We start from the raw sequence: 17,946 nt of genomic DNA, 5'->3' as shown, positions 1-17,946 counted from the left end.
AAAACAATTCACACAGAGTGAGTACTAAGGGGTCCCTGGAACTCGCAGGTATATTCTCAGTTATTTCTTTTCAGATTACCCAAACACCAGCAAAGTCATTAAAGTCAGATCTTTCCTTTTATTAGCAATAGTCATGGCTTCATGATTCAAACCACATTTGGTTTTCAGAAGGGAGATTTTGATCAAAGCATTTTTAAAATCAGATGAAAGAAGTATTATAAAAAATGTTCGTGCAATATGAGCCAGGAAGGGGAAGTGGCTGTCCAAGAGAAGAGCTGGGAATATGTCAGAATGTAAAAAAACGAAACATGAAAGAAGCAAATAGTACAAAATAGCTGTATAAGCAGTGTTACAAGTCAAAAGAAGATTTACAGAGGCTGTGTTTCTTAATTTTAATTCCTAGAATTAAAAATCCAATTATCACTTTAAAATATGATTTTCAGTCAAAATGCATGATTCTTCAGAAAGAAGATGGTATTATTTTTACTTTGAACATTTTCAGAAAGGTAACAGTATGCCAAGTTTGACAAAAATGGCCAAGTGTGACACAAGTGGATTCTTCAGGAAGGCACCTTTCCTTCTCAGATGCCTCTTACCTCTTGTCAGATGTGGATGATGATTCGTCAGGGAAGACTTTTTTGGTATGAGGGAGAATTGGCAGCTAGTAGAGAAGAAGATGTGGAAGGAGAGTGAAAAGGATCATGGGTGAGGAGGAGGGAAGAGACTTGCAGAAACAACCCCTAAATGTGCATGTTTTCCTGTGAGGCACTCTGGAAGAGATTCCAGCAGTCTGATAGGAGGTTTGTCTTTGCTAGCAATGTTCTACTCATCCCTGTCTGATGGTGGCTGTTCTGAAGAGCATTTCCATGCAGTGCCCAAGGAACGTGACTAAACACAGAAAGCTTCTCCCTCGTTAATTTGAACAACATTATACTCTCATTTTCTCAGTGATGAAGACATTGAGTGTAATGCATGTCCCAGCTCTAAATGGGTAGTGGATTGCTTCCACCAAATGGTGCTGTTATGGGCTTTCTGTGCACTTTGGTATAGACTTGGTTGCTCTGGCTTTAAATGCAGTCACTCAGGTCCCGGAAGATGTCTAGCCATAGAGCTCAACAGTGCCTAATTTACCCTGTCAAGAAAACTACAGAGACTGCCAAGAACTCAGGAAAATTAGCCTGCTCTGAGCTCTGGGCTTTGCCGAAGTCCCTGAGCTGCTTTGTTTTTGGAGAGCTTGGATATCCTGTGCTCGGTTGCTGTGTTATGTTGGAATATTTGGGAGTGATGAAATCAAACTGTGTGGGCAGATGATTCCCACTGGGACACTGGTGTGGCTATCCTCAGCACCAACCCTCACAAGCTCTCTCATGTTAGGGAGGCTGGAAAGAGCCCCTCTTGGTGGAAGAGTGTTGACCAAGAAAATACATGGACATTTCCAAAAACATCTCATCTCGTCCATTAAGAGTTCAATCTATGGTTTTCTCCACAAAAATATGACTGTGTCTGGGCATAGAAAAGAATTCACCAAAGCTATGATTTGCAGCTCCACATCCATGTATTTAAACGCACTTGTCAATAAGGAAAGACCCATTTAAATTATGGTCACCTGCTCCCTGGATAGTAATTTCCCACTTATGGATTTACTCACTGTAAATGCAGGCAAGAGCTGGGTACAGCCACCATGGCTGCATCCAAAGTCAGCTGCTGCACTGATTTCTGGGTATCTGGACAAACATGGTACTGTCCCAGAAGTGTTGCTGGGCCTTTGTTTTATGGTCACAACTATGAAAAGACAATTCTGATTTAAACCTCACGTGAATCGTAACTTCTTTAAACATCAACTTTTTTTGCAGCCTAATTAACATGAAAATACATTCAGGACACTTGAAAGTGATGGAAAGTTGTTTTTCAATTAATGATTTCTCCTACAACTTTGTAATTACAAGCTCTTTCAAAAATAAGAATGATCCGAATGGGTTAGGTTAGGGTTAGGGTAGAAGCTTTTGACTTGTCCAGATCAAGTTTGATTTAAAGCCATTAATTCTGGAGGGAGAATTTTTTGGGTAATTTGATGCAATGATACTTGAAGGAAACTGACTACCTCAGCATGCATAACCCAGTTTCTAGCTGAAAACTACTCCGAAATAAAATCAACTTTCAATTACTGAAAATGAAAAAAAGTGTTGTGTTTTTTTAAAATTATTATTTTAATCATAGAATTATAGAATTGCTCAGGTTGGAAAAGACCTTCAAGGTCATCAAGTCCAACCACAACCTAACCATACTACCCTAACTTTGCAAATGAAAGTCTTAAAGTACATGCGCATGTTGATGGATTTTTATTTCATTGAAAAGGTTTTCATTACTCCTAAAATCCTGTTTCCAAAGGGAGCTCATTTGTCAGTGAGGTGCAGGTTTTGGTGGGCTTAAGATTAACCAGCCCCTCCTCTCCCTTCTCTAAATATCATCCAGGCCATACACTTTGCTGAGGAAGTTGCTCCAATTTCTAAGCAATAACATTGCTTGGCAGATGTTTTCTTCTGTTATCCCAAGCCCATCACGTTTTCTGTGACAAGTTGCTAGGAGTGGATTGGCAGAAAGCAGGTGTACAAAGGAATGGTTTCTGATTGTTTAAAAATTAAAATTATCAACAAATTCAAGTTGTATTGAATTGATCCCTAATGTTATTTTTCTTTCTATTCATCAAGTCAGAATGATAGTAATTACAGGTAGAGGATATGCCCGGAAGTGAAATGATGCATTGAAGTTCTGAGCAATTGAAAATTGTATTCAAAAAACAAAGTAAAAGGAAAAAGCAAAAGAGGCTTTGAGTGGAAAATTTGAATGCTTTATTTCAAAATGTATGTCAGAAAAATGCCATGTTCTCAGAATTTTAGGAAGTACTTCTCATCCCAGCTACTCTGTGAAACTTCTGTGAACTTCTGCAAAATGCTCTGCAGTGCTTTGGGCTGGTTCTTTTCATTGCAAAACCCCTCCACCTAATGCAAAATGCATGGCAAAACTTCTGTTGTAATAGATTTAAGGCAGAAGGAGCTGGGCCATGCTGTAGACCCATCCCAAGTGACATGCTTTCATTGCTGCTCTGGAGAGACTGACGCAGCTTCAGGACAAAAGCCAACTGCTCCATTTTAGACAACTAAAGTCGGACCACATTGTTCTTGTGCTTGAAATCAATGCACAGCTGCACACTACCTCACTGGCAGTGCTCTTGGCTTGCTCTTGGTGTCACCGCACACCCTTCAGTGCTGACTATGAAACATGTTTGAAGTCTCGTTTCTGTTTAATAGCAGCAGTAGCTGCCATTTATACAGCAACCAACCCAGTGACGTGTAAAGAATGACTGATTGTTCAGCTTTTTCTTGGCCACTTTCATGTCTCCTTTCTGCTCTCCGGACACATCTTGCAGAGCAATTGTCAATACAGCAAGGTCTTCCTATGCACAAGAGGCAGGAAGGGCTGACATGCTTTTCTTCCTTGCTTCCTCACTTGTACGATCCTTTCTTCTCATGATTACCCAGTTTATGGATGTCTGGTTGGTTTTCTTTGCGAAAAAAAAGATATTCTACATCTTTGTCAGGCATAAATTTTGGATTCCAGATTTCCCTTTTGTTGGAGAAGTAGTTGTCCATTGGGCATATGTGTTATGAAGCATGGTTTTCAGTCAGCAACACTACAGAGGGCAAATGGCAAGAATGAGTTTCTCCTGAGATAATCAGATCTTCTTGTTGAGACTGACAGAAAAGAAAGCTGGTAAGAAAGTAGGTGTGCATGCGAAAGGGAAGGGAAGAATCGTTGAGATCTGTGGAGGGGGCGGGAAGATTTTTGATCTGGTTGAGCCACAGCAGGAGGATCAGAGCAGTTTCTTATTTTGTTTGAGCTTCTTGCCTAGTCCTGATTTACATTGCAGACGTAGGGTTTGTTTCCTCTTAGGTATTAGCAGCAGAGTGCCCCTGAGTTTCTCCATCCATCACGGCCTGGCATGGTATGCACATGGCCGTGTAGCTGGGGGGGAGGAAAATGAGCCAGCATAGAGTCTCTTGCGAATGCAGTGCTGCTCTTTTTTTTTTATTATTTGAAGAAATGATTAGAGTTTATTTTATTGCCAGGAAAGGCTGCCAGCCTTTATGATGACGAAATTGCTGAGTTTACTGGGAAGTTTATTTATATAGGCCTTGAAAGACAGACTCTGCCATGACAGACACCAGTGAAGACCTGGGCTTGCTGGCTCTCCTGTTTCCCCTAAGTGTTCTGTGAACATGTCAACCCCTTGCTCTGACAGGTTCCTGAGAGATGAGTGATTAAGAGCAAAAATATGTACAAGATACATGATACAAGATACCGCTTTCTCCTGGGGAAAATGGGTATTCATGGGGCTCCGGGCTGGAAACCTGAAGGAACAAGTGGGTTGGCAGATGTTTGCTGTGGTGCTGTGGGTCACCCCCAGGCATGGCTAACATAACCACAGGGATAGCAGTTATCTTCCCAGGAGGAGGTAGTTTTAGAGTGGTCTACCATGTCCTGCCATGGATGTCAACTCTGGGATAACTGATGCCATTAGGAGTCCTCTCATCTCCCACCACTGCCCCTGCTGCAGCAACGGAATCACCAGAAGCTCTCCCACCACCAAAAAAAAATGCATTTTGGGGAGAGCAGAATCACGTGATGGATTTAAGACTCGGCAAGACAACAAGTTTTAAGGTGAAAAATTCATGTTTGAATTTTCTTAGGTGTCAAAATGCTATGCTTCGACATATTAAAAAAGAAAAGGTTTTGTTTGGAAAATTTCCAAGTGTGTCATTTTGTTGTTAATATTCATTCACTGATATTATTTTCTTTTATAAAGTGGACTGATCTGGGAAGGTATCCAAAACAGACCAGAATTAATTAAATCAGAAGGTCTGTATTTCACCTTAATTCCTGGTGTTTGTTTTGTTTTACAGAAAAAGAAATGCCCCCAGTTCTGCTCCAATTCTGACCTAACTTTCTTCCATGCGTTCATCAAACAAGAGAAATCAACACTCTTCCCTCATCACAGTCTTCACCAGCACCTCAAGTCTACTGCTTGGCCTGGAGAAAGCCTTTTATCAGGCAGTGACGATGGCAGGCATTTATCCTCTATGAACGAATGACAGAAGAGGATCCTAAACATAATTCACAAGTATGTTACATCTATACAAGAGCGCTCTCTCTAACTTTCCATCAGCTCTTGCATCAATATCACATATGTGGTCATGATATCCATTTCTTCATTTCTGTTTGAGCTCCTAATACCAGATCCTAACATTTTGAACCTGTAGGCAGCTTTCAAACAGCTGCCATTTCTTAAAGAGAACCAGACTCAAACCTCCGCTCTTTTCTTTCTTCCTTAAAACGTGGAATTTCCACCCCATAAAATTTTACTGACCTGTGTGCTCAGATGGGCAACATTCAGATCTTAGCCAGAAACCTGTTCAGTGCTTCACAAACCACTGGAGCTCAGAAACCCCCAGGAAGGTGTGCTTTCCTTGCTGGCTTTCACAATGGGATGCTTAGTGCACACTTTTGTGCTGAGATGGTTGTGAAGCACTCTCTGCAGCAGGCTTTTTTTCTTCCATACCATTGCAAATCTGCATCTCTTACTAAGCAAGTGTCTGGGATTTCCAGGAAGAGGAATATACGTAAGTATATATAGATACACGCATATGTATATATATATGCACATACACATTAATTCCTTAAAAAACCTTTAAAATTGATATTCTGCAACACACATGCATGCTGACTTCATAATGAAGATGTAAAAGGGCTCATTGCTCTTCAAGCAGGTGGAAAAATTGGGATTTTTCAAATCTTGACCAGTTTTCTTTTCAGAATAAGGTTTTGCTATTTGAAACTCACACAGAGAACTGCCAGTCTTTCAAAAAAAGAAAAATATTAGCAAAAGGGAGAAGAAGAAATACTGGTGAAAAACAATGAGGGAACTTCTCTTCGTCCTTTTACCAGTCTCAGTTGGTATTTATCCATATTACTCACGGCTTCACAGGTTAGGGTTTGATACCATATTACACCTGAAACTTAAGCAAGTATTTAACAACATTCTTGAACCATGGCATCTTTCTTTGAGGAGCTGAGCCCTCTAAGGTGCTGAGCTCTCTGGCTCCCATCCAGCAGAGCACTTAAACACCAGCTTACATTTCATTGTGCTCAAGAACAAATTTAAAATTAAGCATGTGCTTAAGTGCTTTGCCAAAGAGGGGCGGGATTACTCACATACCACAAGTTAAGCATGTGCTTAGGGTACTTTCCTGGATTCAAGCTGGAACAATAGGGAAATAATGACACTATCTTTGGGCAGATTTTGAAAAAATAATAATTGGGAAAAAAGAAAGTCATCTGCCAATTCTGGAAGTGGCAGAGTCTTCTACCTGCAAGTAGTTTTATCTAAATCTGTGCGGACAGTGAGCATTAAACAGAAAGGGAAGCAAAGTCTTTCTTGTACTTCTGTAACTCCTGTTATTACAGTGTTTACCTGGCAGCATTGCTGGGCTGTAGGGTAATATTACCATCCCTGTCTTATTATGGGAACTGGACACCCCAACGGGCCACAGAGGAACTGTGAGTGAAGAGGTAGATGGTGGTATATCCGGAGGGCATCCTTTGCCTGGCACGACACAACAATGTGATCAGAAGGGAGTAATGTTGAGGGAGGAAGGACTTCTCAGCCCTGCCTGATTGTCTGATCTGACCCTCTGGATGGCTGGCCTCAACATGGCTGCCCCAGCTACTTCTGGTCATGAGATTGATGGGATCATCTTCCCTAGCCCAGGCCTGAGTAAGCACGGATTGAATCAGTCGCACCTCCTCCATCACAGTATGTGTCTGCTAACCCTCTTTCCATGTTTTCCATTTTTTTCTCAAAGACAACCATACAGACAGGACTGAGGCAGGACAGTCAGAACCAACAGTCAGCTTTGGGATGAGCTTGTGCCATACCTTGGGACTCAGCAGTACCCGTGGATTCCCTTGGGGGAGGACCAGTGCAGCATCATCACTTTGCCTCCTCCACACCATTAGAATTCCTGGAGAAATGAAACCATATGCCTTTGCCTATTAGCAGAGAAGTCTGGACTATGTGGTTTTGACAGACAAATATAACCGTCTCAGGAAATAGAAGCCTGTTTCATTGGAGTAAAATTGTCAGTCAGTGTCAAATCTAGCCCATGCACCCTGATGGTCAGAGATGGGTGGAGCCCAGCTGTAAGAAGTGTAGGCCTCTTAACCTTCGTGATGTTTGGGGATGGCTGTGACAAATACCACCTTTCACCCCCTCCCTGCTTTCTACATCCCCAAGCAGATCCCATGTAGCAGACACATGTCCCAGCATGTGTGTCACTGCCAATAGTTCCATCCACTGAAAATCTGGGTGGAGGAAGACAATGATGTTTATTCATTCCTTGGGAAAAACTCTTGGCCCCAAGGAGTTAAAATGTCCTGGGGATGCTTGCAAGCTCATGTCTGCATTGTGCCATCTTCAGAGAATCTGGCTCAGTATCTGTTCCTTCACTCTAGCACTTATGGAGCTTTCTAGCAGGTAAAACTGAGCCCAATTTCCTCAGTCTTCTGTTAGTGTTACTAAAAAAACACCCTTAAATTAGGTCCCAAATTCCTGTGATCCTCATAGTGCTGAGCGTGGATGAATAACTTTTGATAACAGCCTGGGATTTGGTGGTGTGGGGAGATTTATTTCCTGATCTTTTGCCCATCAAATCTTTTTCTGATCTTAATTGTCAATCACATCATATGATTTCTCCAGAGAAATGAAAATAGCAGCTATTTGTCTTGAAAATCCACCCTTTGATGTAAGAATTCCAGGAAATAAAACACCTTTACAGTTATGGGATCCAGACCTGTCTGACTGGGATGCATTTCCATCAAGACTTGTGTGGGTTTGTTGACTGGATTTTTAAGACATTCTGCATCTTTTATGGGGATTTGCAATGGGGCATTCATGGCACATTCACTTTTGCGAGGAATAAAATGGCTTGGGCCATATGCCTTAGAGATCCCTTGTCCATTGTGCCAGCCTCCCTCGTCCAGTGTAGGCTTCCAAGGCAGTGCTCCCCAGCCTGCACAAGTCCAGCCCTTACTGTGATACTGAAATAAGGTCCTGGATGTTCAGACCTGCTTGCATGTTGGCTGTTTCCCTTAGGGCACATTAGGCACATTTTCCAACAGATGACTCACAGCTGCCAAGTACAGATATTTCAATCTTCTGCTTTGAAGGCTTAACCTTGCCTAGACTCTGCTGACAGGCTGGCACAACATGGGGTCACTGCACTGTCACTATCCCTGACACTATCCTCCATCCTGATCAAGGGTTAGCTAATGCCTGCCTCTGTCCGGAGAAGTTTTTTCCAATTTAGCTTATCAAATCTTTTGGTAAAGATAGAGGAAGTGAGGGAATTTATTTAGAAAAATGTAGTCATATTAAACTCGCTTCGTGTCCATCAGCTTTAGGGAGTTCTTCAGACTTTGGCTGTGCACCTTGGGGTTAAGATGTGTGTTATGAACCTAGAGGAAGGATCCTTGTTGGTTTCTCTCATGAGAACCTTTTCCCAGCCATGTTGGTTGTGTAGATGGGTCTGCAACAGTACAGACATGTATGTATCTATGTGTATGTACACTGTGATGCTTCAAATGTCTCAGCAAAGATGAATCTCAACACCTACAGCATGGCATTAGTGTTCCTAAAACATCAGTGCTTCCCCAGGACTGAAATCACATTTAACTTCTCCACCTTCCAGCTCAAACCATTCTGTGATTTGATGATTCTGTGAAAATGTTTTACTCTTGTAAATGACTAAACTGCCTCCTGCCATGTTTTCTGGAGTATTTGGGCTGTGAGTGATGCCTCCCTGCATTGCAAAGTCCTCCCAGCTGTACCAGCCTGGTCCTGTGTCAGTCCTAAGCTAGACCTTTGCTGCTACCTGCTGACCCTTACATTTCTATAGGCAGTGAGATCCTGCAATCCTTTTCAAGATTTCACTTCTTCTTCCTTCTTTTTTCTCTCCATCTCAGTTCCTAGTTTTTCAGCCCATTCTTTCTTTAGACATCCCTCTTTCACGTCTTTCTGGCTGAAACTTTCAGTTTTTGATTGCTTCTTCCCTGTAGCTCTCTTTGGTCCCTTGTTGTGACTGACCTCACTGTGGATCCAATTTCCCCTTTTCTTCACTCAGACACTTACGACTCCAACATGTACCACTGAAAAAAAAATAAGTCACAGGGCAAATTTCCTATGTTGGCTTTGCAGTTTGGATCACCTTTCCTCCCTTCCCTCCTTGAATCCTCTGGTGCTCTCTCAAATTTGGAGGCTATTCCTTCTTTTTTTTTTCCCATTCCACAAGCAATTAATCAATCAATCTGGCAGCCTGGGACCAATCTAAACATATATATAAAAAAATGAGAAGTAACTGAAGGAGAAACTTGCTGATTAGCTCTCTTGTTCCCACTATGTCTCTGCTTGATACTTAGACCTCTCCAAATGCAAAGGACTCTGGGACATACTTTTTTTTTTTATGCCTTTGCAAAAAGTCCTCCTGTGCTTAGAGCCTGGCAGGTAGCTGGGGCTGACAGCATTATTTTCAAAGTCAGCATTCCCAAGGTGGTGGTTTTAATGAAGAGGAAGCTGATTTACTGCTGAGAATACATTGTTCCCTCAAGTAAAGCCAACAGGGGTCATTAGCACTTCATATATTTAGGTGAGTGCTGTTTGTTCTGACAGACAACATTGTGGGTTTCTGGGGGCTGTAGTTGAGCCTCATGCAAAGCTTGCTGTAAGGTGACAGCATGAGAGGTGAGCAGATGACAGGGGAAGGGGCCCTGGGATAGTCAGCAGTGCATGGAGGTGCATACCATTTCCCACAGCAGGTACTCATAGCTGGATGGAGGCTAGTGAGCCTGGCCCAGCCAAAGTCTGGGGTATGGTTGCTGCATGTATGCAATGAGCCTTGCAGACTGGAGCTGGCCATTACATGCACTCTGCCTCAGACAGCTATTAAAACAGCTGATTTGTAAGCCACTGAGGCATGTAATATGATCAGCTCAAACCTGTATAAATTCATCTTCTCGGCCTACCAGTCTGCGCCTCTCGTTTCCCAGCCCTCTTTCTTCTACTTCCTCTGGTCCTTCTTCCTCTGTGCCTTGTGGATGGGCAGAGTGCTTTGTTGTGATGTGCCCATATTTATCCTGTCTTCTTTTATTGGAAGGCAGCCAGGACTATGATGGGTGACAGGATTACCCCTTCCTTCCTTCCAAACGGGGTTACTCCTCCACTCTGATACTCCTGCAAGACAGAGGCAAGAAAAGACCTTCCATGCCCTCCTCCACATCAGCTGGAGCCTGTTGCCCAGGCAGATGTTTAACGGGGCTGTAAAGACTCCAGCCATGTGGCACAGCTTCCCCATGGTCCAGAAACAGCAGCAGCTCAGCCAAAGTCACCTCTACTGAAGGGATACTGTTTCCAGGATGTGCTCTTTTCTCTCCATCAGGCTCTGCGATGACCAGTTGAGGCATCTTGGCTTGCCTGAAACTGGCTGGCAAATCCTATTACATGCTGATGAGGGAGCTGAGAAAAACAGTCTTTACCTGTTCCTCCCATGACTTGTCCCTGATGATTAACTGCTCGCCTTTAAAATCAGCACTTTATTTTCAGGTAGCGCCCTGCTAATTTTCACCTCCTGCCACCAAGATCTCATTTTACCTTTGTTTGCCAAACTGGACATTTGAAATCTGGAGAAGGAGCTAATTTGTTAGCTGAAAAGATTTTAAAAAGCAACCAACCTGCAACCGATCTCAGTCTGGGATGCTATGTTTGAGTGTTCACGTGACAGTGAGCAGGTAAGGTGCACATAGGACCTCTCCCCCTTGGGGAGATGGCTTTGATAAGAACCATGCTGCTCCTTAACCTTCATTGTGTTCTTTCAAAAAAAGAATTACCTGAAAAGCCATTTCCTAGAACAGATGGAAAAAGAGACGTTTAAAAACAAGCAACTCTGATAGTGGAATTGATCAGGAATATTCCTATTAGGAGGGCCTTTGTGGAAAATGTTTCCTCATCAAAACCAAGAAGCAAGGTCATCTCAGAGGAATATTGCAGGGAGATGGTTTGAATTGAAATGGAAATTTGAGCCAGCACCAAAGGTATCTTTCCCAAGAGAGCCCTTAGTTGTCTGAGGACATTCCCATTGCCTGGCTCAGATTCTTGCTTGGGCAGTGGCAGTGAGTCCAGGCCTCTGAGGATCCCAGTGTGTGTCCTGGTTGCTCAGCTTTTGGACTGCGTGCTCTTCTTTTTGGCTGTCAGGAAAATGTGACGCTTTGATCCTCAAGCAGAGCAACATTTATTCACACTCAGGAAATACTTTTCACTCTGAGGGGCTACAAAACCATTTCTCACTTAATTCCACCAGCTTGAAAGGAGAGGGGAAAATAAACAATAGTTGAAAAGTTTGGGTACTGTTCTGAAGTTTTTTGAAGTCTTAAGCGTACTGTGACCTAGAGTTTGGTTCAGCCCATTGCAAAGAGATGAGCCAAACACGGACTTGGAGTGGGAAGCTCTCAGAGATGAACACACGGCAGCTCCAGAGCTTGGGGCTGGGCACGCAGTTGAAACTCAAAACACAAAAAACGTATTCTCTCACTGCAGCCATTTATACCAAAATACCAAAGAGGTTAAAATTCTGTGCTTGCAGCTGCACAAGGAGTGGTGCCAGCTTTTGAAATCTGGGAATAATTGATTTGTGTTTCCAGAATCCTTTTTATTGAAGGGGGAGAAAGACACAGAGAGAGGGGGCTATTAAAAGCCTTTAAACCGCCATGCTTTGAGCATCTGTTGAGGTTGGCAGCTGATGTCAGTGCCATGTGAGCTGCCCTGCTCTGCCATCACTGCCACCAAGTGGAACAGACCATTTGTGGCCAACAGGAGAGATGACAAAGACCAAAAGGATGCATTTGATAAGGTTTTAAAAAACTAAGCAACAAACAAAGCAGCACTAATTGAAATACTTTTAAAGAGTCTGCCTGCCAAACGATCCTCAGACGTTTAGGTGAGAAACTAGGTAAACTGCAGAAGAAGAGCTAAAATGGAAACATGGGAGCCAGAAGCTTATAGTGTTTTCAGATTGGGATTAGGAGAAAAACAGGCTATGTATTGTATCATAGCCATTGTAGCATTGTATATGTTCCCCCAGGAAGCACCATTTGCTTGTTTGTAGTAGATTTGTTGAAAATGAAACTGTTATCCATAAAAGATTTTTCAAATAAGGCTTTGGGTATCTATTGTTTAATGTTTCAAAATTGCTGAGCTGTTCCTTTTTCATCTTAAAATGAATTACTCCAGCCTTCTTTAGAATATGAGATAATGATAGAGATATGGTGAAGGAAGTTGTAAAAAAAAGAAAAAAAGGTTTTAATTGAATGAAACATCAAAATTCATATGAAATGGATGACTTTTTAAAAGCATTTCTCAGAGAACAGGTAAGAAACTTGTCTCCTGGTCAGTCTTTTCTGAGTCGCAGTAATCATTTCTATCACTGCCTGCCATAAATCCATGAATCTGAAGTTAATCTTTAAGCTTTTTCACAAATCAGCATTTATGAACTCTCAGCAACGAGCCACACTGGATGGCCGAGTAAAGCCCGCAGCTGTACAGTATTTGCTTTTATCAGACTGTAAGTTGAACACCCTGTTGAGTTGCATCTTGTGGTACCTTTTCCATCATGGTTGAACTTTCAGAGAACATCTCAATTTAATTTAGCTTGTATACTCTGCATGCGTGGAAGTTCTGTAGGGGACACTTGGTTTACTGCATGTCAAGTTGCTCAGTAGTTCTGCAAGAAATCTACGGCAAATGAATCCCAGAGCTTTATTCCTCTTGCTCTGGAACTTGAGAGTAGATTTTCAAAATTGAGCATAATCTTGCACAGAGAAATTCTGATTCAAACTTGTCCATGGGACTTCAGGTCCAAACTCTTCACAAATCCATTTTGTTTCATTTGGATGTCCTTGAAGTAGCATTTCCCCCCAGAAGTGATCCCCCTCCTACACTGAGTCCAGAAGGAATTTTGATTCAAAATGATCCCGCGTTTTGTCAGTATGTGTGGCAAGTAAAAAAGAATTTTATAGCTCTCAACTTGGGAGTCCATATTTGGCCACCAGGAGAGCTTCCTGAGATTTTATTTGATTCTGATGGTTCCTTGATGAAACTCATGAGCAAGAGAGACAGACTTGGCTTGAAGGCTTGTCAGACCGTGAGAGACATGTCTTCTCTCTGCAGTGGGACAGGAGCTCTCTGGGAAGGGTGAGAGGAGTGTCTCTCCTGATCATTGCAATGTGCATTTCTGGGTGGAAAAGCTGCTGCAGTGGGCTGTGGGAATAGGGCTATGGGAACAGGACTACCACTTCTGCACAGTTGTAGGCTGTAATTGAGATTACATAGCACAGGATGGACTGTCATTCAATACAAACTGCATTACTCATGTCTCTGAGAAGACCTTATAACCTGGGGTAATGCCACAAGCAGTGATTTCTACTCCCAAATTAAGACATTACTCACTAGCTAAGAGCTACTTCCATCCCTCTGCTGCACGGTGTTGACAATCTGATCTCAGAAACCGATGAGGAGACGCAACTGAAACAACAATCTCCCTCAGCAGTGCCTAGGCAAAATCCCTGTTAACTGGATCCCAACACGTTTAAAATGTATTGTCAATAATCATTACAGCAAGCAGCAGTTGGAAATGAGCATGGCCAAGGCACAGCATGGAGCAGCAGTGCTTTGTGCTTGCACAGTGATGCATGCACTGCTATAATGCACTCTGTATGCACGGCCCCCGCATGGCAGGCTGGGACAGATATACCAGCTTGGACTGAGAAGTAGCAAAAATGAAGGAAAGAAAAAGAATCTGTGCATTTTCTTCTTGCTGTCATTTCAGCTTTTAGGCTTGAAAATGAAGTACAAAGCTTTAAAACTGCTACATGGGAGTTTGCTGCTTGGAAGAGGAAATGTATTCAGCACATGCTGGTTTGTGCTACTAAGGCAAGCGTATTTGCAAAGCTCACTGCTAACATCCATTAGGTCATCCACCTTCATATTACAGCCCTATTTCAGTGTAAATGACACCAGGAGGTACAAGCCAGCACAGGCTGAGTAGATATATTGGAAAAGCAGAAGGGGAGAGGCAGGAGGAGGCTATGAGGTCATCTGCACTGACAGTGTGTTAGGTACTCACATTAGAGCAGAGAACAGAGCCATCTACTTTATGGAACAAGCTTCCAACTGGTAACAAGGCTTGTTCTTCCAGTTATTACATTGAAAGAGCAACATCTGGCCAGGAGCCTTCCAGGGGCCAAATCCTTCTCTGCTGCAACCTTGCCCATGTCAGCAGAGTAACACTAGGGATGGATTTGCAAGCGAGAAGCTAAATGAATGAGAAGGGCAAACCATTTTTGTCCCGCTTGAAAAAAGATATAAAAATTTTGTCTGCAGAACAGACCAGTCATCTGAGCAATAAATAATGTCACACCTTTAATTGCTTTCCCATACACCAGCGCAGTGCATAATAAACAAGGGGGATTTTTTGTTTTTCCGTAATTAGCAGAGGAAAACCCAAAGCTTGTGCTTCTTTTCCCTTTTCTGATTTGTTAGCAGCTCAGCCACAAGATCAGAGCAGAGACATTCATCAGGAGGGCAAAGCTGGGAGAACTACTAATGGTTTTTACCTCTCTTTTAAAGTCCAGTAAGAAATAAGGGAAAGGGAAGGAAAAAAAATTACATTCTTAAAGGCACTTGGTGAGCTTCAGCAACTGCTGTTTACTGAGATTTCCATAGCTTGTTTCCAATTGTTGTAAAGTGTCCAGAAGCCATGGCAACACAGCTGTGATCTCTCAGTGTCTAAGGAAGCTCTCATCCTCTAAGTAGCAGCCCAGCACTGGGTACAAAGATATGACTGTGCATGAAGGAAACCCTGGACCAAACAGCAGTCTGGTGGCTCAGCTGACCTTGGTAACACCCAGCCCTGCTCCTCTTTTTGTTCATTCAGTGCACGTGAAAGCCTCAAATTTACACCATCCAACAGAGTGTCTCACTCATCAGCAGCATGGGACTGACCGCTCAGCATCAGTTACTGACTTCTCTCCCTCCGCACAGAGATGCTGCCTGAATGCTGACATTTTAACAGCACGGTCCCTTCCCTGCACATGATATGGCATGAGGGAATAACAGGATGTATTAATGTCATTTTAGATAATAATATTCTTCTCAGAGTGGGCTTTCTGGCACCGTATGTCCCACTGCAAGAGAACTCTATCCATATCTCTTCAGCACTAGATCTAAACTTGAAAGCAATCCATTTGGGCCATTAAAATGACTTGTGAAATGTGGATAGTTATCATGTAATTAGGACCACATTTCCTTTCTCTCTCTGCCCAGAGCTCTGCACTGTGATCTCAGTTCACCTTCAGCTTTGCTTCACCATTGTCTTTCACAGACCGATGTGAGAGCTTTTTGAAGGGTGGTTGTCCTGTTTCCCTACCCACACCCTCTCTCCTTCTCTCTGAGCTGACAATTTTTACCCACGAGATCTATTTAAGCAATTAAGAAAAAGAGAGAGAGAGGATCCGTGTTTAGAGAGGGGCCAGAGAAAGTTTATGAATGGTCTATGCCTCAGTTTCCATGCTCTGTACAATGAGAGCACAGCACTTCTCTGCCCCCCACTGACAGGATGACTGCAGGTCTCCCGTGGCCAGGAGCGAAGCTTTTGGAAAGATATAGACCTGGAGGAGGCTGTTAGAGCCATATGCCCCTCCATGAGGTGGGGATTACCACAGAGCTTGGAAAGCATGCCAGAGTACCTGGCTTTGCAAGGCTGCTGGAGCCTGATGTGGGGATGAATTCCCTGCTGGACTGCATTTCAAAGCCCTCTGCTCCTCTGCTGCAGGCTGTGTTGGAAAGCGCTGCTCACTTGGACACAGAGGGGCTGGGATCCCATTACAGAGTGCACAGCACTTGGAAGAGAAGCAGAATACCCCTTCCCACCCCCATGCTTCCCTAGGGCATGTGCTCCTGGGCTGCAGCCATGGACTGAAGCCTCTTGCACCCCTCACTCATGACCATGACCCCTCCCCCGGCATTTTTTCCCCTCTTCATGCTCTCAGATCCTCTCTTCCAAGCCCAGATGACCACAGCTCTGTGGAAGCCAGCACTAGCAGCATCTCTGTGCTGGAGATGAGCCCACAAGATGTCAGTGCTGGCTCTGGCAGGAGGAATTTGGATGTGCAGCGGCCTAGCGCACATTGGTAGAGGACCTTGCTCCTGGCCATACCTCGTCCTGTCATGTATCCACTCTTTGAGCGAGAGATGGTCCCAACCTCTGTATGCTGCCTCCCCTCCACCACAGAACAACCATCACTGCTCATGCCCAAGTGTGCAATACTATGTCATGATCTCAAGGGGAAAGGAGCAGGCCTTGAGACCTGGCTGTGCCTTCCCATATTGCACCCTGCAACTAACTCAGATCCGGCCAAATCCATCATACAGGCCCCGATGCTGTTTCGCCACCTCATCCTTCTTCTGGCCCTTGCAGAGATGGGGCCAAAATCTCCCCAGGGTTTCCAGAACTCCACTTTTCCCTACGCCCCACAGAAAACTCCTTTCTTTCATAGAGTCATAGAATGGCCTAAGTTGTAAGAACCTTGAAGATCATTGAACTCCAACCTCCACAGGATTGTTGCCCTCCACCAGTTCAGGCTGCACAGGGCCCCATCCAGCCTGGCCCTAAGCACCTCCAGGGATGGGGCACCCACAGCTCTGGGCAGCAGTGCCAGCACCTCACTGCCCTCTGAGTAAAGAATTTCTTCCTATTGTCTGACATAAATCTCCCCTCTTTTAATTTAAAGCCATTCCCCCTTGACCTTTCTTTCCCACTGCTCCCTCCAGAACTCTCTCTCCAGCCCTTGGAGGGGCTTATTCCTCTGCAGAGCAGGATGTGCTCCTCACTACCCTTTCCTTTCTGCCTTCTGGCCCTGTGCCTCACTGGTAAAGACTGGCAAAAACATCCTACTGTGATGGGCCCAGGGGCTCCATGTATACTTGGTATTGATTACCTCAGGAGGGGGCATTTCAAGGATCCCAAGGGGTATTGATGGGCCTTTGGAATAGCTGCTGTAAACACAGATAATGTTAAGCAGCTGTCTGTTTTTCCTGGCCTGTCAGAAGATTCATCTCTTGTGGAGTTGCTACAAGTGAAAGAGCAACAGGTACTGACTGCCACCAAAATGGTGCAGAGACGGCAGTACCGCACAAAGGGATTCCTTGCTTCCCATTCATAAGTTGATTTGTCAACTAGAGAGCCAGGGAGTGATAAGTAAAACTCACTCACCTTTTAACAGTCCCATACGGCCAGTGCATAAAGCCAGTGGAGAATGGAGGCTGATGGTAGACTACTGTGGCCTGAATGAAGTCACACCCCCACTGAGTGCTGCTGTGCCGAACATGCTAGAACTCCAGTATGAACTGGAGTCAAAAGCAGCCAAGTGGTATGCCACCTCTGACATTGCAAATGCCTTTTTCTCCATTCCTTTGGCCACAGAATGCAGACCACAGTTTGCTTTCACCTGGAGGGGTGTTCAGTATACCTGGAACCATTTGCCCCAGGGGTGGAAACACAGCCCAACCATCTGCCACGGGTTGATTCAAAGTACACTGGAACAGGGCGGTGCTCCTGAGCACTTACAGTACATTGATGACATTATTGTGTGGGGCAATACAGCAAAGGAAGTTTTCAAGAAAGGATAGCAAATAATCCAGATCCTTCTGCAAGCTGGTTTTGCTATTAAGCGGAACAAAGTGAAAGAGTCTGCACAGGAAATTCAGTTCCTAGGTATAAAAGTGGC

The 17,946-nt window shown here is 43.8% G+C and overlaps 1 long non-coding RNA gene across 1 annotated transcript in view; it reads left to right on the top strand.

Annotated features, from left to right (window-relative positions):
• The window catches only part of LOC110399859, a 43,556-nt gene extending 25,979 nt beyond the window's left edge, over window positions 1-17,577 (top strand). Inside the window, exons 2-3 of the long non-coding RNA XR_002439441.1 lie at window positions 4,962-5,179; window positions 6,921-17,577. This is a non-coding gene — a long non-coding RNA (uncharacterized LOC110399859). The remainder of the gene's footprint in view (window positions 1-4,961; window positions 5,180-6,920) is intronic.

This window comes from Numida meleagris, chromosome 5, assembly GCF_002078875.1.
Source record: "Numida meleagris isolate 19003 breed g44 Domestic line chromosome 5, NumMel1.0, whole genome shotgun sequence".
NCBI lineage: Eukaryota > Metazoa > Chordata > Aves > Galliformes > Numididae > Numida > Numida meleagris.
The sequence above is the reverse complement of the archived record's forward strand: the minus strand, read 5'-3'. Positions and strand labels throughout refer to the sequence as shown.